We start from the raw sequence: 17,675 nt of genomic DNA, 5'->3' as shown, positions 1-17,675 counted from the left end.
CCACTTGGTTGTCCACAATCTTCCCACTTCTTAAGGTAGTCACCGTATTGACATGCTCTATTGTGTGACCTTCCAATGAGGAATGAGTCTCCACAACACATTGTTGCTTTTGTGCGGCATTCAAAGGCATTTTCCTTTTCTCTCTAGCATTTAAAGTACGAGCTATTTGCCCTATTTGGGTTTCTAGCTTAGCAATGGATTGAGAATGAGAATGAAGCAATTGAGTGTTCACCTCTAGAGTGCCTAGAGCAGTCAAAACTTTCTCTTCAAAAGCGGGACTCCTAGCATTTCCTTGAGAATATGATGGTTGATTAGGAAAATGAGAATTAGATAATTGGTTTCCTTGTGATTGAAATGGTCCATATCCTTGGGAACCTTGACTTTGCATCAGAGGTGGAACATATTTCCCTTAGAAACCACCTTGGGGAGGGTTTGAGCCTTCCCCTTGGTTTCTCCAAGAGAAATTCAGGTGATTCTTCCAACTAGGATTATAATGATTGCCATAAGGATTGTTCCCTTGATTAACAAAAGTTGCATTGACTTGTTCATGATGCTCACTTTACATATGTCCATGGGGACAATTGGAAGTAAAATGTAAAACACTTGAACAAGTCATACTTATCTCATTGGATGCATGATGGGAATGGTTAGGGACGGAAGATACTTGATTTGCCGAGTTTTGGTTGATTAAGAATTGATCAAACCTTTGAGATAAGGATTTCATCTCGGCGGCTATTTCATTAAAATGGTCAACTTGATGTAAGCCAACACTCTTCCTTCCACTTGAATTCCTACCATTCTTGGAAGATAAAGTTCAATGCAAGGAATTTTCACTCATGCTCTTATAAAGACGCCACACGTCATCCTCATGCCTATTAATATAAGAGCCACCCATGGAAGCATCAACCATGCCCTTATAATTATCTAATAAGCTCTCAAAGAAATATTGAACTAATTGCCATTTGGGTATGTCATGATGTGGACACTTCCTAAGCAATTCATTGAATCTTTCCCATGCCTCATGGAATGTTTCCCCATCCCCGTGTGAAAACTGTCGAATTAAGGTTCTCATGGCATTGGTCTTAGAAACCGGATAGTACTGCTTCAAGAACTCTTGTTGCATTTCTGCCCAAGAAGTTATTGAAAAAGGCTTAAGATTGTTAAACCAATATTTTGCCTTGTCTTTAAGGGTGAATGGAAAAAGTTTAAGCCTTAAGACCTCTTCCGGCATGTCCGTGTATCTCACGGTGGAACATACTTCAAGAAACTCATCCAAATGCTTGTAAGGTTCTTCACTTGGAAGTCCATGATAGTTAGGAAGCATTTGAATGGTTTGTGGTTTGATCTTATAGTGGTGTGCTCTAAATGGTGGCAATTGAATGCATGTGGGTGCATTGTATTCATTAGGCACATAGTGATCTCTTAAAGCAAGGGGAGGATTAGCAATTGGAGGTGCAACATGGGTACCTTGATTGCCTTGAATGATGGGAGGTGGTGGAGCATAGATTGGCCTTGGCAGTCCTAATGGAACTTGGCCTTGTTGTTGTGGTGGGTGAATGAATGGCCTCGGCATGCCTAATGGTACTTGCATGTTATCATGATGCACATTGGGGTGGAGGATGCCTTGTTGGTCTATGTGACCAAGGTCCTCCACATGGTCCTCATTATGTTCTTCCATTGATGAAATGGATTGACTAGAACTTCCTCTTCCCCTAGGGTTTCAAACAACGAATTCAAGATGAAAATTTAGAGGGACAAGAGTAGGTTTGAATGATCTACAACCATGTATGCACAACAAAACACAACAAGTAACAAGTAATGAACAAACACTTCACCTTCACAACAAATCAATAATCAACAAACTTCCTCCACATACAATGTTCCCATACTCCCATAATATCAACAATATGCAAAGAAAAGTAAATTGCCTCCACGTGGGCTCACGATTTATCTAAGAATTGAAATACAAGCCTCCACGTGGGCCGACGATTTAACTAGAGATTGAGTTAAGAAAGAGCTCACAAAGGGTCCTTTAGCACTTCAATTTATTTTTTGTTTTTAGCCTTGCAAATTTTTAGAATTTTGCCTTTTTCCTTTATTTTGCTTAACTCCTTGCTTAGAATACTCCTTTGCTCACCTTCTTTTCAATGCACTTAGTCAAACAAGAACCAACACAATAAGTAACCAAAATGAAAACAAAGTAAAGACACGATTAAAAGAGTACTAATTCCTAATTGATTCCACAAATACGATGTTGCCTTCAATCAATCCCCGGCAACGGCACCAAAAACTTGGTGTTATCATCAACCCAAACCAAAGTTTGTGCACCAAAAGATAATGGTGTAAAGCTATGATGAATGTGGCCAAGTTTTACATTTAGAAATTGCCACTACTACCTTTCACTAAAAATATAGTTAGGGCAAGTAGGGATCGTCCCAAGGGATTGGTGGGTCATATTAGGTTGTGGAATTAAGATTAGGATTAGTAGGTCGTGTGATCAAAAGATTGGTTGGTGGTTGAATTATACTAAGATGCAATTTAAACTAAAGTAGGCAATTAAATGTAATAGAGAGAAAATAAGAGAGAGATCTTGGGGTTTAGAGATCACCATTAAGCATAGCTTTTCTACACCCTTAGTGAATAATTAATGAGGGGGAAAACATGTATTGCAACATAGTGTGTGTGTGTGTGGTTGTTTCAATAAGCATGGATGACAAATTAAGCATATATTGTCTAAGCAACATAGTGGATAGCACAATATATCAAATTAAGTCATTAATCCTTTCTTTAAGCTCACAATCCAAACACATCATAAGGTTAGAGATATATGCTACTTGCTTTTATAAGTATGGAACATCAAACAACAAGCATGGATTGTCTTCTCATTTAACATATAAACTACAACTATACTACAATTAAGCCAATGACATGAAATTAAACTAATTAAACTAAGGGAGAGGTACAATCCATCAAGAAATGAGTATGAACCATCAAATAAACCACAAGAACATTCCATTAAGCATTATGTCTTGACAATCTCTTGATCTATAGCATTAATACACATAGATATGCATTAATAACATAAGAAATAGAGACAAACACATGAACATCTATTCTAGCATACATAGACATATGGATAGAATAAAATTATCAATTGGAAGCATTAAACCACACAAATCATTGAATAAACAAGATCTATATATATAAAAGTGTCAAAACATGTATCACAATACAAATCCCCTCAAAAATACATAAATCAAGATGTAGAAAGCATGCTTAAGGCTAACTCTAGCCCCAAGAGGATGTCTAGCCACTCATGGATGGTGTCCTCCAACCCTCAAGAGCTAACTCCATGGTAGAAATTGCTCCTCTTCTTGGTTGATGGAAGAATTCCAAGCTTGTGTCTCTAGCCTCCTCCTTTCTTTTTTTCTTCACTAAAAATATGAAAATTGTGCCTCTCAAGTATATCAAGTATCTCTCCAAAAAGTGGCTCATATTCCTTATATAGGTAGGTCAAATATCACCCCAAATGAGCTGGGCTCATACACCAATATTCCTTCCAATGATTGGATATGAGACAACTTTTAATGAGCTGGGATTTAGATTTTCTCAGGATTTGGGGAGTTCGATTAATCGAACTTGTGGTGAGATCGATCGAACATGGCTGAGATCTATCGAATTTAAGCTGGATCGATCCTCTATGGCGGTGCCTTTTTGGATAAAAACAAATCTGAGATATTTTGAAGATATTTTTGGGAAAGAGACAAATGTGGTAGGTAGGGTGGTATAAGTGGATAAGATGGAATCTTTTCGATCGATCGGAAGAAAGTTGGATCGATCAAACTTTGTATGATCTTTGGATAAGGACAAAAGAGCTTGGATCCATCTTGAAATGCTGAGATCGATGAACTTTCGATCGATTGAATATATTCTGAGATTAATCGAACTTACTAAATTTCCACCACTTGCTTCCTTTTGCTCCCACTTTGCTCCTTTCTTTGATTCATCTTCATTTTGCTTCAATTATGCTCTTATTTAGCTGAGTTAGCTTATTTTGGGGATAAGTACCTGAAATGGAAATAATACAAAATTAATCTAAAGCGGGAAAATAAGATAGATAAAGGTCCTAGAATACCTAAGCTTAAAGGGTTCAAATGCGCACTTTTCAGCACTCATCAACACTCCAAACAACCTGCCTCTTTATTCATCTCCCACTTCTATTTACCTCAGTTTACATTTTACCCTAATTTCTTCTATTTTTCTTCTGAGTCAGAGGTTGATAGGCCTCATTCTTTTATGGGCCGAGCAGCTTAAATTGACCCAAATAGTGGCCCGGTCTTGCTAACTTGATTTTTGCATGGACTGGGCGTGACCCTTGGGCTTTAAGGTCAATGAAGGAATGGATTGGCCGGGTGTCTTGGGCTGGATTTGGCCCAACTTAGGTTTGCTCATGTTTTTACCTCCTTATTTGTCCCTTTAATTTTACCCTAATAATTAGGGCTGGATTTACGAGTAATGATGGTGACAACGGTTTGTGCTTGGGCATGACGGTGTGGGGAAACGTGAACAGCTGACTCTTCGTTAATGTGCTTGGTCTTCGAATGGTCATGGTTGCCTAAACTTTTGACCTTCCCATATGATGAATTTTTGCCCTATAAATCTGAAGTGACTTGGGTCATTTTTTTCCTCTCCCATCATTGTCAAGTTTTGACTATGTTATACTCACACTCAAGTCATCAAGCTTCCCTCGGGCAAGAGTTTGCAATTTTCGGCCGTGATCCTCTACTTCGTGCCCCTTTTTTCTTCATTCTTTGAGGTTAGTTCCGTATTTCTTCTTCTTCTTCTTCTTCTTTTTTTTTCCTTTTCCGGTTTCTTTTGAAATAATGGTTTTCAACCTTGACGCTATACGCGTTCGTTGTAACATCCCCAACGATGTCACCACTCGCCTTTACTTGGACGAGGAAATGCTAGTTCCGGTAAGGGTATTGCTGAAGATGAGATATTATTCACTGCATCCCATCTTTGCGTGCTTAGGTTCCCTCTTCACCCCATGTTCCATGTCATTCTCTCTAAATTGGGGCTTGCCACTCTATAAGTTAAGCCAAATTTTTATAGGATAGTTTCCTCTCTAATTCTCTTGAATCAAGCTAAGGGGTTAGAGCTTGCGGTGTTTGACCTTCTGTTTTGTTATAAGGTTGTGAAGATTAGTAAGACCGGTGTTTGGTACCATTTCCATCCTATCACCAATCGAAAGATCTGTGACAGCACTCCTAACTCAAAAAAAAATTAGAAAAACATATTATTACTATTGGGGCAACTGGAAGTCCCCCCAGTATGTTTGGCTTAACATTCCCAAGAGGTTTATGATGTGTACCTTGCCCGTTTATTCTTCCCACAAAAATAAAAGATACGAGTGTGTTTGTCCCACTTGTCTTCCTATTTTTTGCGATTTTGTTACTCACCATTTGGGGCTTTATGCAGATTGGTTTGACTTTGAGCTGTGTAACGCGAGGGTCAGAGTCTTGAGGGAGAACATTTGGAACAATATCCCTTCTGCCCTTCCTTTCTAACAGATGAGGCCTTGGGGAGGATTACTATTGAGGCATCTGTGATGGAAGATACTCAAATCCCTACATTCGGGAGGGTAAGGAGGAACGCCCAAGCTACTGCTCAGGCTGTTGTTCGAGCTCATGCGAATGGCAGACTCAAACGGAGTCTTCTCCCACTCTCATTGCTTCTCCATCTCCCTCTTTTATAGACATATCTCGGGAGAAGGGGCCGACATCTAGGGACAAAGATGACATACCCCTATTCTTGAGGCGCATGGTGACTTTAGCCTAGAGGAACCAAAGGGTTGGGATTCGAGACCTTGATGCGATTGACCTCTCTTCGGAGGCCAATGCCTCCGGACCTTCTGCTGCCCTTCCTGCACCTTAGAGGCCTCTCTTTCTGAGGAAGGATGGGACTTCGGTGTCCATGGAGGACACTATGTTCAAGGATGGGCCTACTACTTTAGCCTATTACTTAAATATGTGGACCTCCAAAGATGTGGAGGCTTAGGCTAAGCTCAGTAGGGAGGAGATGTTCTCTTGGATCCCAATAGGCATTATTGAGATAATATGCAAAGGCTTATAAATTTTTTCTTTCTAACTTATGCATTATTTCAAAGATTAACTCGCCACTTATTCACTTAACTTCTTAAATACCTTTGCTGGCCTTGCAAACTCTTTTTGGGATCACCACCATCTAAAAGATGATTGAACAGAGTGATAGGAGGGTGGGTCGTCAAGCTCTATTCCAAGGTCAAAAAGGCTGAGGAAGATCTGCAATGAGCTCTAACCCTGGCAAAGGCTGTAGAAGAGAAATATGTTGTTGCCGAGGGCGAGTGTGCAGAGACGGTCGGCCAATTAGAGGCCGAACATGGTGCTCATCTTGCTCTGGAGCAGAGGAATGATAACCCCCTATGTATAGTAAAACCCTAAAAGTGCCCAGAAATAAAATATCTTCAAAAGATATTTATGAAAAACACCCCAAGAAAAGAAAAAGGTTCTGAAAAACTATGCATCCATGCCCCTATGGACACCGGGAGCAACCAGAGTACTTTCTTACAAAAGTAAAGATACGTATTTCATGGAAACCACTTAGGACGAAGGTACGTGAAGTCGAAAACCAACTCCGGGCACGAAAAGTGAGGCTGTGGCAAAAAGTGACAAACAAGGAAAAGACAAAATAGGGAAAAAGACGAAATAGGGAAAAAGACGAAAAATTAATAGTGTCGAAAAATGAAAAATGTGGAAATGACTAGGTCCTTAAAGGAAGTTGTCAATCCAAAGAAAAGAGCCTCAAAAATCATTCCAGAGCACTCGAGATGACATTAAGTGATGAAAAACTGAACTCAGAAAGGAAAAGAACAACGGAAAAAAAAAAAAATAAATATCTGTGAAAATCTGAGAAAAGGAAAGGAAGGAAAATGACCGGGTCATTACATCCTGACTCATCATCCCAGATGCTAGAAACAAAGAGCTCAATGACATCATGATGCCAAGACCACTAGGAAGTCCTAAGAGATGACATCGGCACCTCTAACACCACCATGACTATATCACGAAGAGACAAAGGGAAATGAGCCAAAACAGTGCCTTCGTGGCCTACGTCTCATCTTGCCATACAGATACTACAACTTTACACTCACTCGAGCCTTAATGAGAAAAATTTTTGCTAGTCAAAACTGTGACGCTATATGCATGAAAAGGAAACGAGATCAATAATAACTCAAGTTATTATGATCGAATGTAACTCGCTCAATGAATGCATCAAATAAATAGCTCGTCAATGTATGTAACATACAGTCATAATAAAGCAGATAAGTATATATAACATGCTAAATAGATAATAAAAACTTCTAAGTACTTGAACACATAAGCATATGTCAAACCAAGATGCTTTTAAACACATAAGCATATAAGTATAGAAAACATATCATCACACCGAGCATGTTATCAAAAGGTACGTAAACAAGTTTTCAAAAAGCATGTAAACATATCAAAGCAAATCAACAAAATCATGAAATGCACCTAAAACCCGTCGTCCAACGTATTCAAACCTAGGAGCTCTGATTTTAACCTGGTGCATCAATGATGAACCGAAAGTTGATTCGATAACGGATCTGAAATGCAGAAGCAAAAGATAAAACCAAAGTCTATAGAGATACAAATCATCCTCAAGACACCAATGTGACCTTCCATGAAGTCAGGGAACTCAAAGGAAATGAAAGTGGAAACAAAGGTCAAAACAGGCAAAATCCATTAACCAAGGGGCAAAATGGTTAATTTGTCAATAAAAAGAAAAACTTGACTCTAAACAAGTCAAACAAGGTGAAAAAAACCTAACCTAGTCATTTCACAACATTCAAAGAGGTTCTAAGAACTTTGGCCAAGAATCCCATAAAACGCCCATTCCCGGTTTAAGCAAAAATTGACACTGTCTCACTAAAACTTGAATAACTCCCACTGTGATTTGAGTTTGAGAATGGAATTAGTACCATTGGAAATCTGACTCAAAATCCATGAATTTAGGCTTAAGAATCCCTCTATTTGGATTAGAAATGAAGGAGATATGACCATTTGAAGTCGGAACAACAATGCTGAAACAAAACTGAAGAAGCTGGAGTATGAAAGCTATTTTGGTCGACCGAACTGGAGTTTCAGACGACCAAAATTGACAGAAACTTTTCTGAACACTTGTTTTTGAGGGAAGGATGTTTTGGTAGACCGAAATAACGCATCGGTCGACCGAAATGGAGTTCTGGACGATTGAAACTCCTCGAATCCAGCTGAAAACTCTACTAAACATGTGAGATTTGCAAAGGAACCTATAGGATTCATTCCACCCACATGCATAGGTTAAAAACTGATTCTTTTTAAGGGAGATTGAGCATGTGAACATACACGCAAGTGTAAAATAGTATTTTAAACAAGCTACAATGGCCTATGGCCTCTTTACATTTCATTTACAAAATTTGACATGCCAAACCTCCAAAGTTGATAAAAATACATCTTTAAACAGGATATGGCGCCAAATGAGTACAAGTGCTAAATTAAACATGTTTGGCCCTTAGCCTCTTGTCATACATATCAAATACATTGTAAAGAGTGTACTTATGTACACTTTACATGTTTAGAATCAAATATACACATTTTGACATATAAGGCTACAAGTGGCATTTCAAGTCAATCTTTATAAGAATGGAAACCTTCAAGTCCACGAATCATTCAAGCATAATGAGAATCTCTAACCTTGATTCATGTACCTAAAAAATGTCCCCACTACGTGGATGAGTAACATAAAGCTACTCGTAGGAAATGAGCATGCATAGACCTAACATTTTACAAGTTTGCATAGATTAATCATTGTGGTTCATTCCACCTAGCGTCTATGTCAAATGTGAGACTCAGGGAGCATCCTAAACTACCTTAGATCATTTCTAGCATAAATCACATCATCCATGCAATTCAAACAACATAGAAGCATGCTATACAAGGCAACAAGATATAGATTCTCAAAGCAATCAACTTGAAATCTAAAATAAAAAAACGACAAAAGTGGGTCATGCCACTTAACATCTATGTTCCAAATGAATCTATAGGATCATTCCTAAGCTACATTTGAATAACAAAACACAAATCACAATATCTATGAAATTTAACCAACATAGAAGTATATTATACAAAGCAACAAGATATAGATTCTCAAAGCAATCAACTTGAAATCTAAAGTACGAAAAAAACTAAATATAGCAATTTAGTATGATTAGAATTTCTAATACATCGCATCAAGACATAGATTCTTACAGTTATCAACTTGAAATCTAAAATGTGAAAACAACCAAAATGGGTCATGCCACCGAATGTCTATGTTCCAAATGAATCCATAGGATCATTCCTAAGCTACATTTGAACATTTAGCATAGATATACTTAACAACATCAAAGTTTGCAATGATTCATTAAAGATCATAAAACATGAATGTACTTAACAACATTAAAGGTATACTATGATTTATTAAAAATCATAATGCATAAATGTACTTAACAATATTAAATCGCCAATAACCAAAACCACAAGTCACAATTAAACATTGGTTGTCAACTTGGAATTGAATGCAAAAATAAATAGTGGAAGACTTGGACATCACGTTTCAGACTAAACCAAGATCAAAATGGTCATTCTGGGCATTAACCCGCTGGGAAGACCACCCTAGTGCGCACTATCTCAACGGGGAGAACTCATACCTTCCGCACTAGAGCCAAACTCTAGCCATATCACAGTAACAATGTCCCAAGTGACTCTAAAATAAATAAGTAAACAACTTATATACGTATTAAATAGTACACGAAACTACCTTCATGCACAAGTAGGTTGAAATCACACAATACATGCTCTAAATCCATAACTATTATAGGATGACAATGTTGAATCTTCAGAGTGCGATTCATTACACACTATAATAACATCACATGTCGAATCTTCAGTGTGCGATTCGTTACACGCTATAACAATATAATCCAAAATTGAAAACATAAACTCATAAATCCATTACAAGTCTAAAATCATGCTTCAACATAATACCAGTGTCAACCACATGATTTAATCAGCGATACAATAGAAACAGAAATTAATCAAGTAAACTAATTAATTTCTCTAAGTTTCAAATCTCAACCAAATGGTACCTAATTAATACATGTTATACAACATAGTTTGATCATTACATATATCAATTCAAAAACTTGATTAGGCCATTTGAACAATAAAATGGAATTTAATTAAATCATGATAATCGAATCCCTAAATTCTAAAACAACATCAAATGGTCCCAAATTAACATATGCTAGTATACAAGTCCTAGTCATCACAAATATCAAGTTAAAACACAATAAGTCAATGGAACCTTTAAAATAGATTTTATTAATCCTTTTAATTAAAATTTCTAGATTTTCTTACTCATCCAAATACTCTCAAATTAAAGTATGTTAAAGAACATGCCAAGACTTAATTTAAAAACATGTCATAGGTTAATTTCATGCAAGTTTCGTCACAAAAGATAATTATTAAATAAAAAGTGCAATTCTTATTCAAATAGTTCAAATTTAAAATATGTTAACAAACATATCATAGCATAATTTATCATCATGCCACAATTCAATTCTAAGCTATATACATCCTTGTAAATTAAATCTTATACAAATAAATTAATATTACTAATATTCTAGATTTGATACAAGGCATGCAAACGAGTTGTATAATCATGGAAAACACTCAATACAATACATACAAAATCCTAAAACACCCCCTACCTCCATTTAAGATGAAATCTCAAATCCCTACTAAAATGAAACCGCTCCGAATCCGACGAAACTTCTAGGTTTTGTCGAGGACAACAAGGTGAACATTGAACACCAAGGAGGTAATATGAAAATCCAAACTTGGCTTCAAACCCGAACTCAAAAAATGACCAAAAACGGATTCTAATAAGGGGGAAAGGTGCGCCTCGCTAAGACGAACATAAAACACTAAGGTACTACGGTGTTTTACACGAGAGAGTGGCTGGAAAAGAAGAGAGAAGGGTGGCAGCCCCTTGGCTGCCATGGCTGCTAGCCAAGAGAGAGGCGAGAGAAAAAAATCTCACTTTTTCTCTTAAGACCTCCTATTTATAGCAAAACCCTAAAAGTGCCCCGAAAGGGTCCCGCCGGGTTCAGAAAAGTGGAATTTGAGCAGACACACTCAAATAGCAAAACTCCATGAACGAAAAAGAACCAAAATGAGAAAATATGAACAATGGAAGAAACAACATCAAAAACTAAGTCCCGAGCAGAGAGATATGCCCCAAACAAGTTTGGCGGCAACCGGGGTCAGAAACCCTGGAACTGGAGAAAAACAACCAGAAGGAAATTCCAAGAGTACGTGACTCAATGAAAAGTAAAAATGAATTCTGTACAAGGATCCAGGCTCAAAACAAGGCATTTTGCAATAACTTTCATTAATTGCACAATGGCCCCTCCAAAAAGTGAAAACTGCACAACTGGCCTAGAATGAAAATATCTTTCAAAAAATATTTTCTTATAAACTCCTAAAATAAAATATCTTCAAAAGATATTTATGAAAAACACTCCAAGAAAAGAAAAAAGATTTTGAAACTATGCATCCATGTCCTTATGGACACCGGGGCAACCAGAGTACTTTACTGCAAAAGTAAAGATACATATTTCATGGAAACACTTAGACTGAAGATATGTGAAGTCAAAAACCAACTCCGAACACAAAAGTGTGGTTATACCAACAAAGCAACAAACAGGGAAAAGACAAAATAGGGAAAAGGACGAAAAGTGAATAGTATCCGAAAAATAAAAAATATGGAAATGACGCGGTCCTTAAAGGAAGTTGTCAATCTAAGAAAAGAGTTTCAGAAATCATTCCAGAGCACTCGAAATGACACTAAGTAATGAGAAACTGAACTCGGAAAAGAAAAGATCAACGGAAAAAAAATATCCATGAAAATTTGAGAAAATGAAAGGAAGGAAAATGACCGGGTTATTACAGACGCCGTGGAGGTACTAAGGGTTAGGGACAGTAGCCAATCTTTCTCTCATGTCGCCGCGAAGTTACCAACGAACGGGTTATATTAACAGTTTGAAAAATGATGGATGATTTTGAAAATGGGGAGCGACATATCATGGCATTGCATTTCATAGCACCATATTATTCATTGGGATTTGAAATTGATGTTGTATTTCTCCCGGCATAGCATGATCCCGTTTTCTATACTTTTATTCATTATTTGGATTCACGGGGTTACAAGAGGTGTGTCTTATGCACCACCTATTGAGCAATTTGCTCACCCCTTATATTTAATATTTTTCAGGTCATGGGAAGGAAGTGGCGGATGACAATCCACCGCAAGCTTGACAATTGCTAGAAGTCCATTTTTTGCTATCTTTTGTATCTTTGAGCCATTCTTTTGTAAAAGCTCATTTTAGAATGTTTATAAACTTGCTAGCATGGCCCTGTAATCCTATTATATACCTTGGCACCATTTTGATGTAAATTGAATTAAATGTAAAGACTATGCATGATTTTTCATTTGAATGGTTTTGTTGATGTTGTATCATATTAAAATGTTGGTAATCACGACCATATCACGTAGCTTTTCTATTTGAAGTGTTTTTAGAACATGTTTGAAGAAGATTTGCAAAGTTTTCTGTAGATTGTTATTCATTTTCAGGGTTTATGCATTCCGGTGGAAATTTTAGGGGTCGCAGAGCCATTTCGGCCGGCTGAAATACCTACTTTGGCCTACCGAACTATCCAGAGACTTCAGTCACTGTTAGGTGCTTATGTGTCTAGATGTCCGTATATGTAAATGAAGAGTATATGTTATGTGAAAGTATGTTTATTTCTTATGTATTTCCATGTTAGGAAATTATGACCTGATCACCCATTATAGGCTTAAGTTATAATGATGGTGTCGTACGTCATGTATACTTAGAACTGGTTAGTATGTGGCTTTGTATACGATTTTGTGATAGGTGTATACGCTTGTGATGGGTACGATTTTATGGGGTAAGTTGTTTAGTGTGTTCTTAAGTGTCGTGTCCTAGTTTTGAGTTATGTGAGTGTTCAAAGTTTTGAGTCAGGGTCACATGGTTGTGTTGTATTTGACTTCTTTTTTGTTATTTTTAGAGTTATGCCTTCGAAGAGATGTAAAGAGGCAGATAATGGTAGGGAGCAGGATGAGCTCTTTGATTGAGATCTTTTGGTTGAGAATTTGGTTGAGGCCATGACAAACTTTGTACGTGCAGTAGTCATAGAGATTCAGAGGTCGGTGGTACAGTCGGAGAGAACGGAGGTTACGGATAGACAGGGAGATAGGGGCTCATGGAGTCAGGCTAAGGAGGTGGAGATGTTGTTCGAGAGTCATGTACAAAAGATGCTAAAGGGTGATTCATCTAATTCTCCCATTATTTTTATGTCACTGCTGGAGATGTCTCCTAAGGTCGAGAGGGTTTATTACAGGTGCAAGCAGATAGGTCATTTGAAAGCTGAGTGCCCTTGGAGTCGGCCTAGTTCTGAAGTTTGTTTTAAATATGGTCAGTTTGATCATAGGAAAAATGATTGTCGCAAGAGAGGTGGAACTCCAGTTAGTGGGATAAGTTCAAGGCAAGGACCGACCCGACCTTCAGTATCACAGATTAGTGTTCAGCTTGGAGAGTTACAGGAATGGGAGACTCAGGGTCCTATAGTCAGTCCAGTTGTTTTTCCTATTGAGCCACCAGAGGGACCCCTTTGTAGTCAAAGGTATGTAATTGCATTTATTTCTAGCATTTTATTGGTGTTTCTTTTTGGTAAGTGTTCGGTCTAACGGGTAATAGGGAGAGTGATGGTAATAACGATAATGTTGGGACGGGAGGATTTACCAATTCATCAAGAAGGTCATTTGGGATGTATGACTCAGGTGTCTATTTAGATTTTAGTGATAATCCATTGTCTAGCAGTGGCTTGTTGGGTATAGTTTATGAGATTGACCATTTGGCATGGTGTCTATTTCCCTCTTAGGGACTATTTCTGTAGCGTGCTACGTATGATTCTTATTCTTGTAGCGGGTTATTGACTATGGTGTCAAGTATCATGAGTGATGTGTGTTTTCATGTCGAGTTAGCGTCACTTTAGAGGAAAAGGTTGGTGAGTGGAGACTTATTGTTTCTAAGGGATTGGAGTTTGTGCAGTTATTTGGGAAGGAAGTAGTGATTGATTACATCGTCGGTGGTTTTAAAGAGACAGTTAGGTGTTGAGCACTCTGGGTTTCGTGCCCATTTTCATTTGAGAATTTGTCAGCATGGCATTGCCGTATAGAGGATTCTTTCCCAGTGGTAAATAGTGGTTGTTGTGGGGGAGTGTCGAAAGGAATGGTTATTTCTTGTTATGATGGTGTTACCTTAAGAATGTTTGAGGAAGAATCACTTAGTTGTGGCTTGATGGTCTGGTGGGGTGATAGGTTTGAATCGTTGTTTCGAATGAGTGGCTATAGAGGCGTTATGGCATGATGTTTAGCATTGATGAGCATAATGGTTTCAGGTCTGATCCGAGGATGGAATAAGGATTATGAGTTGTTGTTGTGCGTTGTCGAGTAGGTGATAGGGTTGTGTGTCAGTCAAAGTGATTGGGGATAGCTTTGTCTCTTGAGCCAGTGAGAGCGATGTTGCCAAATAGGCACTTTTTCTTTTAACGAATCATGGGTTGATATGACTGGCATCACGTGTCTTGTGTGGGGTGTTTGAGGCAGTGTCATCTACGAAGTAAGAGATTGAATTGGTAGTAAAGTGTTATTTATGGCTTTGATGTTGTCATTTGGGAGTGACAGTTTCCAGAGGGAAGGGACGCGGTATCCGAAGGGCTGTGATTGTTTCTAGTGTTAGTGTGTTGCGAGCATTGGTGCTCTTGTCTGACTAGTTTTGGTTAACATGGGTGTTGTAGAGTAGCATGTGTGAGGTCAATTAGATTTGAGGTCGTAGTCCCGTATGTGTTTCCAGTTGGTTCACCACCTTGTCTGTAGGAAGTTCATTTCGTCTTAGGTGAGATCGGGTGTCCACGGTTGGACGATTGGTGAGTAGCGTATGACAAGGTGTCGGCTTCATCCAGGGGCAAGTCTTCAGACTCTTGTGATAGTGGGGTTCGTTACCCTTTCCATTTGTTCTAATCCTGGCAATGGCGTTGTTTGTCATGTGTCTTGTTCTCCATTTAGGAGTTATATGCATCCGATACGGTATTCCCTTTCTCTTCAATTATCAAGACAGAAATGTAAATAGCCACGACAAGGACCGATGCTTGCAATTGAAAAGAAAGATAAAGAGCCTCGATAAAGGCTTCACAACTTAACTATATCTAAACTAAACACATGCAAGATATTCACAACTTTGAAACTAGAGCTTCGAAAACTTACCTGAAGTCGTCTAGACTTACAAATTTGCAAGCTTTCCTCAGCAAGCCTTGAATATTTAGAATCTCACAAACACTTAAAATGTCATAATGATCAAAACAACACAAGAAAATATTCACAAAACACAATATTGACAATTAAACCAAAGGTAATCCTAAAACCTCGGTTGCAAAACCGTTTGCAGTCCCCGGCAATGGCGACAAAAGTTGATTGACGGATCGATTACAATTATAAATCAACCCTTTTCCAATAGCACAAATCATTATAAAATAGGGCTATTGGTCGGGTAAGTCGAACCACTGGGACTGCTAGTTTATGGCAACTAAGGTGTCTAGAATCATTTTTAGAATGATGATGGGGTATAGAGGTTTGAGAGAGTTGTCACTAAAATTATGAATTGAAAAATGCAAAAACAGTAATGCTAAGAAGTAGAGAGGCAAAGACAATTACAAAGGGACTAGGGAAGTGAATCCGCACTAAACCCTGCACACATGTTAGATCAAGACTACATTGGGGATAGACAATATATATATATGATGGTCAAGAATTATACAGCAACACATGGTTGCCTTATAATCATCAAGAAGTTCATTAAATCAAAACAAGAATGATCCATCAAAAGTTTATACATTTGAACTACCTAAACTAGGGTGTAGCATCAAACATACTATCTTAAGCAAAAGATCATCAAGCCTTTAATCAAATGATAAAGCATATGAAGTTAGGAATCAAGTATAAACCATCAAAGGGAATACCTAAGCAATGGACTATTAAGTTTGTCTATCAACATGCCATGAAAACCATTTATAATCTTATTTCCATTGTCACCATGAAAATGCAAGCATTATGATTAATATAAGAACCATCTAAGACAAGATAATTAACTTACATTAATCATTTATAAACATTAGATTTCATTACAAGTAGTAATATGCTCTAGATTATGAAAAGACCAAAAATTATACATTATTATCCCCAAAATAGAGCCTAATCTAGTACATGATTACAAGGGGAGGCTTTATCACCTCCCTAGATAGAGGTTTAGTTACCCATTATTGTAAGGAATGAAGAGGATGAAGAAGAAAAACTCTCCATTGTTGCCCTTTAAGCTCCAAGAACACCCCAAAACCTCTCAACCTTCTTTCTCTCTCTAAAACTTTACAATAATGAGATATCCCAAAAATAAGCCTCCTATCCTTTATCTACCCAAAATCTACTCTCCATCCACTCCATCACGAGCTCCAACCACCTTAGAGCCATTAGAACCACAGAAAATGCATAAGAGACAAGAATCAGCTTGAATTCAGGAGCAGGTGACCTGCTGTCTGCATATTGGCGGGCGCCTGCGGGTACTTGGCATCCGGGTGAAGCTTTCTGGACAAAATGTTGGGCACCCGTTGTGGCACGGCGGGCGCCCGCGGAGGCTCGGCGGGGGCCCGCGGAGGCTTGCGGGGCCCCGCGAAGGAAGACTGGCTACTGGTGTATTTGACGGGCGCCCACGGAGGCCTGTGTTCAAAACATGCAGTCTTCTCTTTGGCCACTTTGGATTGGCCCGACGACATGATCGTCATTTTGAATATGATACTGCAAGACTCACATACATGAGGACTAAAATAACTTGGCCCAAAAGACGGTCCCTAGCAACGGCGCGCTTCGATTCTTCAAAAGATTGACAAAACCGCTTCTTTAACCATAAATGGGGAAACCGACCTGAAAGAAGACAGAAATAAACAAATAAAGCTAAACTGTACATTATCATTAACTAATGGACTTAACTAATGCAAATAAGGGCGCTTGAATATGCAATATTCGGCACTTTTCACACCCCCAAACTTACATTTTGCTAGTCCCATAGCAAACCCAAAATATAGAATCTAACAAAAATGTCAACATATGAAATGCTAACAACATGCATAAAAAATGAACAAAAACCATAAAAATGTAAGCACATGCACCCCCAAACTTGAATGTCACATTGTCCTCAATGTGAGAAGACAAAGGAAAAGAAAAATAAAAATAAAAATGAAGAGTGCCAAGAACAATAATACCAAGTTGAGGAGGAATGGAGCGGCGGTGCAAAAATAGGCCACTTCATGAATTCCATGAGCATACCCCCAAACTTGAATTCAAAAACCTATCAAAAGCATCTATATAGAGCAAGAATCATATGAATCCAAAAATCACTA

General features: G+C 38.1%; 1 non-coding gene across 1 annotated transcript; it reads left to right on the top strand.

The window, feature by feature from the left end:
* Window positions 1-968: 968 nt before the first annotated feature.
* Window positions 969-1,075, top strand: LOC132287482 (small nucleolar RNA R71). Its single transcript, XR_009473035.1, has one exon. It is a non-coding gene; the product is annotated as a small nucleolar RNA R71 (small nucleolar RNA).
* Window positions 1,076-17,675: the final 16,600 nt, after the last annotated feature.

The sequence above is a fragment of the Cornus florida genome, unplaced genomic scaffold (assembly GCF_030987335.1).
Source record: "Cornus florida cultivar Cherokee Brave unplaced genomic scaffold, ASM3098733v1 CherokeeBrave_3.0.0_Hap2_Chr11, whole genome shotgun sequence".
In the NCBI taxonomy this organism is placed as follows: domain Eukaryota; kingdom Viridiplantae; phylum Streptophyta; class Magnoliopsida; order Cornales; family Cornaceae; genus Cornus; species Cornus florida.
This window is presented reverse-complemented; position numbering and strand designations above follow the sequence as displayed.